General features: G+C 38.5%; 1 protein-coding gene across 1 annotated transcript in view; it reads right to left on the bottom strand.

Annotated features, from left to right (window-relative positions):
- The window catches only part of SUMF1 (sulfatase modifying factor 1), a 212,430-nt gene that overhangs the window by 47,916 nt on the left and 149,119 nt on the right, over positions 1-15,395 (bottom strand). The window lies entirely within an intron of this gene.

Here is a 15,395-nt window from a genome sequence, read left to right as displayed (position 1 = left end):
GTCCGTCCTTTATTTTACATCTTCACTCACATATTCCGGCTTCATTACTGAACTCACCTGAACGTTGTTTTTTCCTCCATCTGTTTGCACTAATCATTCCCCAAGGAAAGATCCTCCTTGCTTTACTGTTCTTACGCTGAGCAACGCAGTCAGAAGCAGCATAAAGAAACTTTCAGCCACTGCTCCTTCCAGGAGGTGACTGGCACAGTACAAGATCTCTGCTGCTGCAGCCCAACTTATAATTGTTTTTCAGCAACTTTTATGAAACTCGTAGACTTTCATAACAAAAGATGAATTTGTAAAACTATTTTTAAAAAATAGTTTGAATGGTTTAACTTCATCATCATCATCAAAGAGTAGATGAAAAGGCCAGAAAGAATACAGTTATTTTGAAAGGCATCTTTCACGCAAAGCAACTCCCCAATGTTTTAGATTATAATAAGTTATGGGTGATATACTGGATTAAGAAAGCATGGAAGAAACTGAAAAATAAAGTGAGAGGAGGATTCTTTCTTCTAGGTAAGATCTAGATAAAGTGAAACAGTTAAGCTGAGAAGTAGATTACAGATCACAGAGTCCTTGAATAAGCAGACAATAAATAGTTAAAAGTAAGAAAAGAGTACACTAATGCAGTATTTCTAAAAAAAATACAAGCTGAATCTAAGTTTTATTATTGTATTTCCTTTTTGACTATAACAAGGAGTTTTGAAAGAAAAAGAATAGCTCCATCATCATACTGGCTGCTTTTCATCTCAAAGATGATGCACCAAGATTTTATCGTGAGCATTTAATATTTTTCATAATTCCAGCATTATCTGTATGAGCAGCCATCATGTCATTGTCACTCCCTGGAGGCACCTGCACTTGTGCAACTGGAAAAATGTACCATCATATATGGCAAGCATTTTTCCTCAAATCATAAACACACTGAATTAATCTACTGCATATCTCAAGACAAAGTTCAAGTTTTTTGTCACTTGTATTCATCTCACTGTTCTTGCCTACATCATCTCTGGTAATTACTCTCTGCATAATACATCACACTTTTTTAAGTAAGCCTATTTTATTTTGATATTATTACTATGATCACTTGTGCCTGCAGTACCACGGACACCATGCAGATGAAGAGCATATAGAGAGTTCTTGCACTAACGATATTTAGTGCTGTCAAATGGCCACTGTTTGATGCAAGGCTCACACCAGGTCTCTAAATGCAGGTTTAACTGATCAGCGGGAAAATCTCTCCAGAGATTATCTATTTCAGCCTCCTCTACCAGTGCCAGTCTAGTTTGTCTAAACTTAAAAGATATAGTGATAGATATTCCAAGGCAATCTATTTCTGCAATTAGAAAATACTTAACAGCTTCTTCACATCCTTATTAACAACTTAAATTCTTAACATCTATCTTTCATCTGTCTTACTGCAAATATAAGCCTATCACTTGAATCCCCATTCCCACAGAGAATAATTTATTCCCTTCCCCTTTGCAACACTCTTTTACATAGTTAAAGATGTTTATCACGCTGCTTTTCACTCTCCTTTTTTATAGACCAAGCAAACTCAGCTCTTTCACTGCTCAGTAGATAAGGTTTTTGAGACAACTGATTATTCTTGCGGCTGTCCCCTGGACTTTCTCCATCTAGTCTATGCTTATTTATCTTTGTAATATTATTCATCTTCTATTGTAGTATGTAAATTCTTTGGAAGAGAAGCCAACTTTTTCTTATAAGTTTGCACAGCACATGAATTAATGGGAGCCTGAGCTTCAAGTGAGGAATGTAAATGTTTCCACAATAATTTTCAGATAGCATCATCTTTTATAACACAAGAAACCAGCTACATCTGCAAACCTAGAGAAGATACTACATCTGCCCCCATTCAACTGAATAAAGTTCAAGTTTCATCTTGGTCTCAAACAGAGATTAATATCAAAAAAAAAGTTTACAGGTAATAAAATAAACGCCTGCCTGCTGGATGCTATTGGCAATAATCAAAAGTATGTGAATATTGACTTTCACTTCCTTTCTAAAAATTAAAAAAATAGTAAGAACAATCACTGTAATTATGTCCATTCTAAATATGCTGATTACAGCACACAGATCCTAATATCCTCCTTAAATTAATGCCTTCATAATGAGGCACACCAATAAAGAGGCAGAAAATGTCTCAGCTATCACTGAGATGAACTGAAAGGTTTATTTAGCAAGTAAAACCAGAAGTATTTGGCACTCATAATAGTATCTTCTGTGCCAAGTATCTTAAATGGGGAAGCAAATAATAAATTTATTGATGCAAGTATTCAAAGCTTATCTCTTGCTTCTGAAACTTTAGTTATTTGAAATTCCACACTGTGCTGTACTTTAGAAAGCATATTCTGCAGAGAAAAAAGAACTCCTCACTCTTCCCTGCGTGTATTATCTCAGGCACTTGTGCGTTTTGTTTTGTTTTTAAACAGAATCCATTGGCGTACTGTTAGCCTTTCAGCGAGACACTTGCAGATGTGCCACGCTCAAAGGAAAATATGGAATTTCTTCTTGATAGCTCTAGCATCAATCCATCCTAATTCAGCTCTGTGCTGAAGAGACTGGTCAAGATGGAAAGCTATTGACATTTATTAATAAACATTATCAGTAGCGTCAAGCATGTTTATATTGCTTACAAACAATCATCATACAACCATCCACTCCACAAATACAGCGGACATTCCTTCCCCATGATCACAGTCCTGCCTTCAAGGACCGCAAGTGCAATAACTTCTACATCTGACAAAACCTAAAAAACTACCCTCTGAAGACCTTACTGAGACAAGCAATTAAAAGAATCCAAGGACAACAGTCTTTCCTATCTCTTTTACACTACTCTTACTTTTTTATTTGGCATACCATATGCCTGAATTTCTCTGTCTGCCACCTCCAGTCTTTAGTTTCTAAGCTGCAGAAAATAGTATGCCAAATAGCAAGGAGTCTGTGGTTAAAATCATGTTAGATTTCCCTCCCTGGGGTAGGGTGATGTTGGATTAAAAGTATACCTCAAAGAGCCTTCGTTTTAAAGGTTATTAAACAAACCCTCCCATCACAGAGCAAACACATTAAGCCTCATTACACTGACATTCTTCAAAGCAAAAGAGGTCTAAATGCAGGCTAAAAAACACGCACTCATTACTGATGCTCTGCTTTTCATGTTGCCAAGCAGAGGGTTGGGTGCATTAGGAAATGGCTAGGAAAAAACACATCCTCTGGCTAGCTCCCATTTCCATCGTGCCAGGGAGCGCACGGGAGGAACGCCCCTTCCCTTGGTGGTGCTGGTCTGGTCCCGAGAGGCTGCCGCGGCCCGTCCCGACGAGGACCGCTCCGGCTCCCATCTGGAGCTGCGTGGTCCCAAGGCCCCTCGCACCGCATTGCCGGGAAAGTCGCTGACTAGACTCCCCGCTCACGAGAGTGCTTTACTCAGAGTGGCCATCCGCTGCCTGCTGGTATTGGTGGTTAGACTTAGGCCAAGGGAATCACGGTTTCATTCATTGTATGATCTGGGAATTAATCTTCTCATGCCAAAGATGGATTGGTCTGAATTTGTCCAAACTATTGACATTCAAAAAGAGAATGTGAAACATAGGCTTCATGAAGCAAATGCATTATGGATCAGAAACGCACCAAGAGGAAAGTATTCATATTGCCAAACAATACATCAGCTTTGAAGTATTTTTTATCTAACTGCAGCAATGGAAAGCCTTACACTTTCCACACCTCAGTTTGTTTTCCTCCCTTGTGTACAGGGCAAGACTCTATGGAGGGAAACAACTGCAAGGTTAGGAAAATTATATTCTTTTGGATCCTCTGATATGGAAAGAGTATTACCTCCCAGCCCCAGGCGCTGACACACAAACTCTGTACGTTTCTACAAATGATTCCTGGAGCTCTGATCTTGAACAGGGTAACTCTCATCTGCTGTGTGAGCGACTTTAATGGTACCAGTGATGCATCACCGCCTTCAGAAAACACGACAGTGACTCACAGCCACCTCACCAGCCCTGCTTCCGAATGGTCTTGCAGCAAGAAAAGATCATGCAGCTTAAATTTCTTTGTAACTGGAAAAAGCGTGACCACACTTAGTGCTGCCTCTTTCTCAGTAATACAGTATAAATCTCTCAGCAGTAAGATAACTTTTTTTCAAAAGCTGTACCAGAAGAAAATGGAGTTATGTCCAGCTTTCTTACAATCTTATCTGTCTCTGGAAAGCACAGATTAGGTGGCTGGGATGCACTTCCAGCGTAACATCACACCCAGCTTCAGTGCAACAGTATTTTTGTGGGAGTCAGGATGCTATGGATCGAACATTACATTACCTTGCCCCAAGACAGAGAATAGGAGACTGGCCACTAATTATCACTCACGTACGAGTCAAACAGCGTTCCACTTCAGATTGTTTTTCCAGTTTCATAGCAATCATCAGCGCTAATCATGTACAGAAGCACGACCAGGAATCATCCACTAGTGTTATCCCTCGCTTTAAAATCTCCAGATACTATAGCTTGATACGAAGCCCACAGAGGCCGGCCAAACTCTTGATTTAATCACTGGAACTTGCTCCAAGCTTGGTATTAGGTTTCATCTCCACAAATAGTTCTTGAAGCTCAGGCAGGTAATTTTCTTTTTATGCTGTTTGGCAGTTGATCCATTATTGTTGCTACTAAAAGCAAGCATCTGGTGATGGATGACCTGAAGAGCTGGTTAATTGGACAGGGAAATATTTTAAGCACTATATTGTTTTGTATCCAAATTAGATTAGGAATAACTGAAAATTGTAGTTTCATATCTCTTGTCATCTGTAAGATTAAATGAAGGGCTCTGTTCTTTTGCTGAACACCTACATCTCCAAACCACAAGCCCACATCAGCACTGTGAAGTGCTGCAGCTGTCTCTCCGCAGACACAGCAGAGACTGATGCACCTTCCTCCAAGAATCACTGAGGTGGCCGGGGAAGAAGCCTGAACCCTTCTGCCTGTAGATATTTGTTCTATAAATACAGAGAGACCTTCAGCTTTCAGGGCTGTCTGGATTGTGTCATCCACATAATAACTCAATCACTTTTAGCAAAAGACCAGGATATGAATAATCTCTCCTTAACAGTCTCTGAAAATCAGAAATATTATCTTTTTAAATTATTCATGAAGTTGTTATTACTACAAGCTGAGGCGCCATTTAATGAAATAACATTTTAAATACATGATTGCATTAAAGACAGAACACTACATTTTTATAAAAACATCTCTTTTGGTCTGCTGTGAATTACAAGAGAAATGAGTCTGAAATCATAACTGTAGCTCAAGATAAAACTCCTGTCTGATTCATAAATAATACGTGATATAATTGTGTTTTATTGCCTCCTTTGCTTCAGTCTGGGGTGAGGAAAGACCCTGAGAACATCCTATTTACTATTTTCCCAATTCATATTAATTCAACATGCACCTGTTTTTTAATTCCAACCTTCAAGCTTTCTCCAGCTGCAGGAAAAAATGCAGAGCTAAAATGCTTATTATGCAGAAGTGTCCTGTATTATCAAGGTGGCTCTGACAACGTATTATAGCAGTCTCTCAGAAAGACCCAAGACACCCTTTTGCCGGAAAGACTATTCTGTACACAGCATGGCTTTAGACCACTTTAGAAATAAACTTAAGATACTGGAAAATGTGATATTTCACCAATACCAGACTTAGAGAATTCTTTACACAATATGCCTTAGTATTCATCAAACGCTATCTCGGGTTGAGCAGGTATTTTGCCCATAGACAAATAACAGACTGACTTCCAAAGACCGCCTCTTCTTCGACATGGCATTGACTGATGCCCAAAGCTACAGGCACTAATCCCTGTGGGTGCGTTCTCATGCACCGCGTACGGACCCTTCTCATCTCCTGGCATTTTCTAGCAGTGGGAGAATTTCTGGAAATTCTCAGCCTCAAGAGACAAATCTATGTTCGCAGAGATTCGAAAGAACTGATGGAAAATAGTGTTTTAGCTTGAGGTTATGCACTTATCCGGCCATCCTTCCCTCACAAGTCCTGTGGCACAAGGCTGAAAATGGACTCTCCCTCCTCTCCATCGTTCACGGCTGCGCCTGTTTGCTCTACAGTATTAAGGCCGACTGCTCTGCATTGCCTTCTAACGGTGCTCCTCCAGGTCTTTTATGGGTACATTCATCTCTGTGCACCAACTGGTTTAATGACTTACAGAGAAAATCTGTCTGTTGAACTCTGTGTCTCAGATATACCCAGCCCCTCCTCCTGAGTCTGGCTGAAACAAGCACTAATTTGCCATTTCTTAGCACTTTCCGCTGGTGATTAAATCTATCCATTGAAAAATGAGAGCTTTTCCACAGGCATTTATTTTTCAAGATCCATGAATATAACGATTTTAGAAATTAAGTAAAGATACCAGAAGATCCCAATTACATGAAAAAAAAAAATAATTTGGCGCCTGGAGAATTGTATGGCAAGATAAACCTTCCCACAAGTGATTATTATTTCTTAGTAAACAGACATGCTGGAAGCAAAATTACTGCTTTCTGCAAATAACCAAAGGACTTGTTTAGTAAGCTGAAAGCAAAACAGACAAATTTGCCTCAGTTATGTTTATATGAGAGTTTACGTGAGTCCTAGTGCGAATCTCACAAAGGCACATGGCGTTTCATTTGCACAGCCAGAAGGATAGGGTCTCCTGACAATAGACTTAGGTCCTCCCAAAAGCCATCTTCTTGCCTAGAACTGGAGATGCAGCCCCAAGATACAAAATTCCTGTTTGCATTTCCTTCTCTTCCTTAATGTCCTTAAAAAAATCCCTGTATTTGAAGTATTTTTCTTACATTATGCATTAATGGTTAATTCACCACACGGAGAAAAGCACTACTTAAAGATCAATTTTACAATAGAAAAATGTATGAACAATCACTCTATTCAAGACATCATTGCAGAATAAGGAGCTTGATTTAAAGAAGTCACAAATTGAAAAGATTATACTGCCTAGCAGGAAAAAAAAATAAATTCTACCAGTACAAGAGATTCTACAGGTTCAAGAAATTCTACACTCAAAGTCAGTTCAGGTGCAAATACGGGCAGTAGTAAGGACTTGAAAGTGCTCATGGAAAAGCAGTGGAGTTCTGATTTTTGCATGTGGGATGTGTTGACTAAGAAGGTTCTGGTGTTGTGCAAAGCAGCTAAAAAAGCACATGCCAGGATTGTCTTCCATGCTGTGGACTTCAGTACTTTGTCATTGCTAACGCTTTCATGACCAAAGCACCTCCCCTTAGGAGGCTTAGTTACCAGTGCTGCAAATAATAAACTGAACTAACACCACCATGGGGTGGTGGGGTCCAAGTGTCAAGGTATGAAAGTGGCACAGGGCACAACACTGGCGGCTACCTAGATATATGCTTCCTTTTGATCTTTCCTTCTTTGCAGACACTTGCCTTGCAGCTCAATTGCATTCACTCCTTAGATTTTTCTGAGGAAATTTGGACCTAAAGGTTAATTTTTTTAGCTTCATCTATATATACTAAAGTATTACAAAGAAATCAAAAAAATGTCTCCTTTGCCTAGCAATATAAGTCTAAATCCATCCATAATCTAATTATTGTTCCAATACGTAACTATTAAGCATAAAGATCCTATGATAACACTACAATGCATTAAAACAAAAATCAGTGGTGTTACTAATACTTGCCTTACTCCCTTTTCAGTAACTAACTTTCTGAGCAAGTCAAGGGCACAATAAATCTTTACAGTGATATTCATGAATATGTAACCCAGCATGCATCAGTACACTTATTCCTGCATGCAGTCCCTAGACAGATTTTGTACATTACTGCAACGATAGCAAGAACACATTGACATCTGTTTTAGGGTTCTCCTCGTGTATATGGTTCCCCCAACAAAGCAAGGGGGAGACTTCATCATGGCCTCCTATTTCTTGCACTGATGCACAGAGAAGCTCCTGAAATTGCTGGAAGACGAGCGTGACCCGTCCTGTCTCCTGCAGGCACAATTTCTCCACCACCTTCCTATGGACTTCTGCACTACCCTTGCTCATCCCACTGACTAACCGGTACAATATTATCCCTGCAGAATGTATGGTATTTTTGCTACGTAGGATAAATGAAACGTTTTCTAACTAAGAACTGCCAGATCCTGATGACAAACTCCGGAATATGAAGAATTAGGAAAGTCCCACGGAACTGGATGCTACCCAGGCAACAAAAGAAACAGATATGAACACACAGGCTGTCAGGAAGAAACAGAGTGACAAACACATCCACTGACTTCTGACCATTCATCATGGGGACATCACCAAATCGCTCATTCTTTGTACTGTTACTGAGATGGATAAGAATAAATAGCAAGAAAGCAAACTGTTCCTGCAGAACCACATATCTACAGTCCCTGTTTCTGTCTTTGCAGATGAACTGAAGAAGCGTTAACAAAGTGTCCACCTGGTATAGCTTAGAGAAGATCTTTTGTTTCTTCCAGCTTTATTTCAAGCTATCATAGCACTATCTCTGATTTTTCTCACTGGCATTTAAACACAGAATTTTTGCCATTTTCATGCTCCCTAAATTTCTTTAAAAGGACACTTCTTCAGTGTTTTTTCTTCAGACATGCCTCAACATATAATATATTTATAATAGGAGAAATAACTTGCGCTGCATATTTATAACCATACTGCTTAGGATTTTACCCTCAGACACCCCACATGAAGTCACAGAAGCTACCTAGAAAGTTACTGTATTTGCACCAACGAGAGTAGAGGTCTACCCACTATTTTTCTAATGATAATTCACCAAAACATAACATCGTCACAAAGCATCACCATTAATGCATGATTCTATAATAATTCACAGTATTTTTTCCTTGCTGCTTTAACAGAGCCTACCTTCAAGCAGAAAGAGGAACACAGATTAACTAACAAGCTTCTTTCAGAGAGCTGCGCTTATTTATGGGCAATTTTCATGGTACTCGCCACTATCGCGTCTGAGATTGCAGACACCTTCGTCAGTGGTTCCGGTCACAAAGAAGGACAGAGGGCAATGCTGTGGGGGTCTGTGATCCCGAACGTAAGAGAGGGTGAAAAACCAGCGTCTGTCAGATGGAAAAGGACAAGAATAGCAGTGCACTACTGGCTATTTTAAAAATGCTACAACAAAACGATTCCTAACGTGAATGACCACCACAACCGAAAGAAATTGGATACTTCTAATATTTTCCTTCAGTTGTGACTGGAGTATATTTCTACCCATCAGCATATTTATTCAGTATTTTCCTCTGAATAAAATTAAAGGTCTATTAAACCTTATTAAAGTTCTGTGACAAGGAAGTCTTATTAAAAGAACTCAAGGAAAGGCAGAACCTGGGAGTTGCAATATTCTAAGTAGAAGCTTCCTCTTTTGGTTAAAACACAGGACTGGGAGTCAAGGAACTAAAATTCCACTCTTGGCTCTTCCACCACATTTTCTGCGTGACCTCAGCAAAGCTCTTCAGAGCCTTCTGCTTCGGTTTTCTCATCCGCACGAAGGCAGGCATCAAGCCCGTTTCCCCAGTTATGCGAAACAGGCATGCAAGCTGATCAAATGCCACGGGGAAAACATTTTCCTGCTATTTTCTTTCACTGCATTTGAATCACAATTCCCAACCCAGTTACTGACTTGTGCCTCAGCAATGATTATAAACCGCAAGAGACCTGCAAGGCACACCAAGTGTTATCACAGCAGATACTGTATTGAATGTTGCAGGGAAACTCATCCTAGAGATTCAGTAATTTCTGCTAAATTGCTCCCTACGAGCTTAGAGTCTACAAAGTACCCTAGCCCAATTAACTGAACAACAAATGCCTCAACACAGAGGCTAGCTAAATATTTTTGCACTAGTATTTCCAAATATTAATTTTGTTCACATATGCCTTTAAAATTATTTCTATGTTGCTTAGGGGACGCAGCAGAACTAAGCCAAGCTTTGGGAAATCCCCAAATAAGCTACTGGTTTTCCTGCTCTCAAATGGCAAGCTAAGGAGATCAAAATTACCATCGTACAGTGAAAATAAAAAACAAATAACAAATATATTTAAATTTAGGAGAGGAAAATATCAGTATAGATTAGATGAACTTAACAATATACCCACATACTACTCAGGTAGTGTATATATTACATATACCATATAATGACACTGCTTCCAAAACATCAGGAGTTTAGTCCGAGATTACCAGATCCAAATATCTGGATAGGGATGCAGAAATTGGAGGCTATCGTTTTAATAAGAGATCACCAATTCAGATATCTTCAGCAGGCTGGGTGACATCCCTTGGAGACACACGGTGAAGGGCGCGCTTTGGGCAGCAGATACTGGTGTCGCAGCACCCAGCGCAGTGGGGTCAGGCTGGGAATCCAACTGGACCACTGCAGGAAGTTCAGTACATCCTAAAACCACCACAGCAACGCGTCCTATCGGCCATGCCACGTACCCCTGCAAGGAAGCCTCACTGAGAATGAGCAACCCATATATAAAATTAACATTACCACTCTACGGCATACATACTTCCAGGGAAATTCCAAGCATGCACAAATACTGATCTTAAAAGGTACTCCCGTTGTATAATGTGTGATATACTACGCAATGTATAAATGAAGCATTAAAAATAGCTCAAATTTTCTAATAACCTGCACAAAAGCAGGCAAGTTTTGTAAGCACTCTCTAGGTCAGTACTTTAAATTTCACTAACAACTTCTTTCCTTTCCCTAAAAGAAGCAGAGCTGTGACGTGACTGCAACTTTCACCTCCTGATTACAGAAATGTTCGCATAAAGAGAGAATAAAAGAAACAAAAGGCAACTGATCAGCTAGTCATAAAAATCCAGCAAATATTAAATCACAAAGTATATGTACAACGTACTGGCAGAAAGATATTTGCATACAGTGTTTGAAAAACACTGTTTGAAGTACAAATATATTCACTGAAAGCAAAGTCTACGGGGGACCATGGCGAGGAGGAAGGAAAAAAGGTTGAAGCTAGCAGATGAAATATTCTCTTAACAATATTATCATCTATGGTCACATTTGGTGCAAACAGCCTCAATTACCAACATCTGACTAGGTGCATGTAATAGTTAAAGATACTCATATCATTACAGTGCATAGCGCGATTGGTTTGAATTTCCAAGAGTGCTCATACAGGCTTCCGTGATTCGAACACCTGCAAAGGACGACAGTGTACGTGCTTAGTTTGAAGTAGGCACCTATGCCTTTTCAGAAAGAACCAAAGAACAGGACAAGATCTTTAGAGATGAGCAGAGTTTCTGAACTGCTAATTTGCAATAACCTCACATAAAGTCTCATTTCAGAAGGTCGATACTAGTAACTTTTATAATGCCAAACCCATTCGTGTAAGGATTTCAGTTTAGATTCTAAAAAAGGATCCAAAACACACGAACTGAGACATTTTGTTCTTTTGTTAATGGTTATCTATTTGTACTGCAATATGCGTAATCAATTTTCAACCAGCTTGAGTCTTTTTCTTTTTTTTTTTAAATTACGATCACTACAGAGAGCTATTTAAAAAGGAGATACTGTCTGGCTCATCTTTGCAAAATATTCTTGCCTAAGCTCCTGACAGCAGAACTTTCTTTAATTATGTATGTTATTTTGATTCTGCATTTTTAATAAAAAGAAGCAGGTTTACAAAAGTAGAGGACAGAGGTTGGAAATCACTGCTAGCTCCTTACCTGACCAAGCAGCCATTTTAAGTCTGTTATGCAGGAGGTATGGGAGGTATATGTCTTTTTTTTTTTTTTTTTTTGGTGAAATATCACTAACCTACCTGTAATACTCTTTCAGGTCTACCACTGTATCTCAGTCTTATTTTCAATGAACAGAAGGTTTCAGCACTGCACTTAACCGACACATACAGTGTTTTAATAGCTGGTTACTGAGATCTGAAGTTGCTGTTACAACCTGTTACCAGATTAATCTTACTCCATAATTAGCTGCCCAGGGAAAATGTGTATTTTCAGAGGACCAAAGGGAAAGAAAAAATAGCTCCAGAGGTCTGAAAAGGGATTTATTTCCCTTTCAAAAAGGAAAGTGAAAGTGAGGCACATCTCTTGCTCTGTTATACCTAATATTTGACAATATTGCTCTGTACATCACAAAGTACAGAACTAAAAGATGAACTAAAAGAGTAATGCAGAAAATCAAAACTACTTATTTCAGATATAAGAGAAAAGCATGAAAAAGCATGCACTTAAAAATCTCCATCAGCAAGGTATAAAAATGCTGCTATGTATTGTACAATATTTATGAGTATGAAATATATATATAGATTAATTCATAAATTCTCCATACATAATTTATAGTCTATTTACAGAGTAAAAGAGTCATCACAGAGCAACCACCACAAATGCATTCACTTAAACTTAAGGGCATTTGTAATGACTGCTCAGAAATAAGAGCAACATAATAAACCAATCACAGTCAATGACAAGCTGATTAAGCGCACAGTAGAAAGGGAGGGCATGCATTTTTAAAGGCAGCTGATGTGCTGTAAATTTTTTATGCGCTGTAAAACTTTCGGTTTACTTAGAAATATTTATACAGTATTAAGTACATTACTGCAATTCAAAGTTAGAAATTAGTCTTAACTTGCTTTATAGAGCACTTCAATTTTTCCCCCCTAAATTTCATCTTCACAGTAGCATTGCTACAAATTATGGCTGAATAAAATATTTCTACCAAAGCATCATATTCTCAGTTTCCTCAAAAATCTTCCTTGAACAGGACTACTCTTCCTTTAGTTCATAATACAAAGCAGTTGTACACTAGTCTTTTTGATATCACGTTCCATAAATGTGTCTGATGACCAAAATATGAACAGTTAGGTAAGATATGCAGACGTCAGGCAAAGTTCATGCACTTGGATATAATTTAATGTAAGGCCCCCAGGTAAGTAAAGTACTTAAGTATGTGTTTGCAGCCTTGAAATAAAAGAGGTTTTGAGCGTGTTAACAGCACGAAAGCAGCTCGCTCCGACGGCCACCCGTTGGGAGGAGACAGGACGGATCTTGCCCTGGCTCCGGCCCTAACACTGCAGATTGCCCAGAGCAACCAGTTCTCTACTTACACATGGTCCCACTGGTTCCCCAAGGATTAGCTTCAAGACCAAAGCTTTCACCTCTATGCTACCAAGCATACACACATATTTATTTACCAAAATACATTCTGTAGTTCATATGAAAGAATTATGGAACGTTTTTGGATTTTTTTTTTTTTAAAGAACATATACGATGTGCTTCCTCCTTCTGCCTGGCTGAAGGAACAAACTGCGAAAGGATCTTTCCACCTGTCACCTTGCTTCCCGTTAGAAAAAGAGCACCTTAAAAACAGTAGTGTTACCATGGACCACAAGAGCCAAGACACACAATCAGCTCTTACGGTTTCTGGCTGGATCACTGAAGTAAATGATACTGTACACCTTGGCACGAAGTCAACAGATCTCATTACTTAACTGAACAAACTTGCTGATACAAAGTACAACTGTCCTCTTTTCGATGATGTTTTTGTTCTTTAAATAGCTTTACAATGCTGCTCTGCACACATGCAAAGATTTTAATTTCATATTTCATATTAATGCAATTCTCAAAATTAGAGAAAAAGGATTTAATTTTTTTTTCCTTTAAAAAAAATTCACATCAGCTTCAAACTTACAGCTATAAAGATCACTATTAGATACAGACACATCCAGGAGCTATTCAAGATTGCAGTTTATCCTGTACACAAGACTGTACAGAAGAAATAGCAAGAGAGAAATAGCAAATCAATGAACATTTGAAATGTCACATTTACAGCATAGACTCTCCAGAATATCCCATGAAAACTGTGACAGTTACCTCTTTCTACTTGTGAAAGTGTCATTTACTTGACAAGCTGGGTTATTTAGATTTTTTGTTAATGATTTATGGTTAATTAGTAGTCTGAAACTTATTTAACTTATATATGCTTCGATCATTTTAACTGCCACTTCTGACATGTTTGATGGCGGATCAATTGTTCATGTTTCTAATAGCAGATCTGCTGACATAATAAAACTTCCAATGTGGCACATTTTTCTTTCTTCTAGTGACGTTTTAACTTACTTCCACAGACAAAGCTAATTCTACGTATTTCAGCCTCTCTAACCTCTGATCACTTTTTTGGTTTTCTTTAACACAATCATATTAAGTAGTAGGTTGTTTAAGAAGATTAGTAGGACTTACCATTGAGAAACATGCTCACAGTTACAAGTGCAATCCACTGTATTTTAGAAATTGGTTGAGCAACAACTTTGAAACTTATTTTAACCATGTCCCCTAATTCTGTTTCACACAATCTCATAGATGGGAGTCTAAGGATTATGTGAAAGAGTAAATCTGACACTGCCTAATGTATCAAAAGGACTTGCCTCCATCTACAAAATCTGTAATTATGTGAGATTTGCATTAATCCTTAAAAACAAATAGAAATCCTTAAAAGAAATAGAAAAAGTAGATTAGGAGTAATATTTTGTTGACAGGAACTCAAACAATTTATGCCAATTAAGATTGTTCCCATGCTCCCATGAAACCTTCTTTCACTGCCAGCACTTAGGAAGAGGGGGATGTTGACTGCTAGGACATTCCAGCGTTAATGCAATCAAAAGAGTACAATTCAATTTCCTAGAAAAAGGACTAACTGTTTTAAAGTTTATTCAGCGAAAAGTCTATTAGATTCAACGCAGCTACAAAGTGCAAGCCTCAAAACTATCAAACAGCAACAATGAAACAGTCATTCTTCATTATGCTTTCAAGATGTTGCTGAGATAAAGCTATTAAACTGAGTACCTGATGTATGCAAAAGGTTGAACTATTCTAAAGCTAAACCTCACACGCTTCTCGCACCGTTACTGCAACGCACAAAGGTCACCGATGATGACAGGAATCAGAAATTGTGCTATTTCCTTCGGAGAGAGAGGCTGAGAACATAAATGTGAATAGTACTTCAAGCCATGTTCTTTATCGAATAAGAAGATCTTCAGGAATATTTCCTTCAATTGATGAATCATTTTTCAAGTCCAGGCAAAACAGCTATCATTAAAACCGCTTTATTGTTACCTCGACAGGCTACTCTTCTAAGAAATCTGCTTGAGCTCTCATTTTCCAATTCGCTATCGGTGACTTTGGAAAAAAAAAAATTCCCATCTATCACAGATGCTTTAATTTGCCCCTAGATATTAGCAGAGCTCAATGCTGATCTACAAAACACGTGTCAGAATAAATATCTGTGTCATCTGAAAATGTGCTGTGTCTGGATACGTTTAAAGTTCAAAAAATGGGCTAACTATGCTGA

The sequence above is a fragment of the Struthio camelus genome, chromosome 14, assembly GCF_040807025.1.
Source record: "Struthio camelus isolate bStrCam1 chromosome 14, bStrCam1.hap1, whole genome shotgun sequence".
In the NCBI taxonomy this organism is placed as follows: Eukaryota; Metazoa; Chordata; class Aves; order Struthioniformes; family Struthionidae; genus Struthio; species Struthio camelus.
This window is presented reverse-complemented; position numbering and strand designations above follow the sequence as displayed.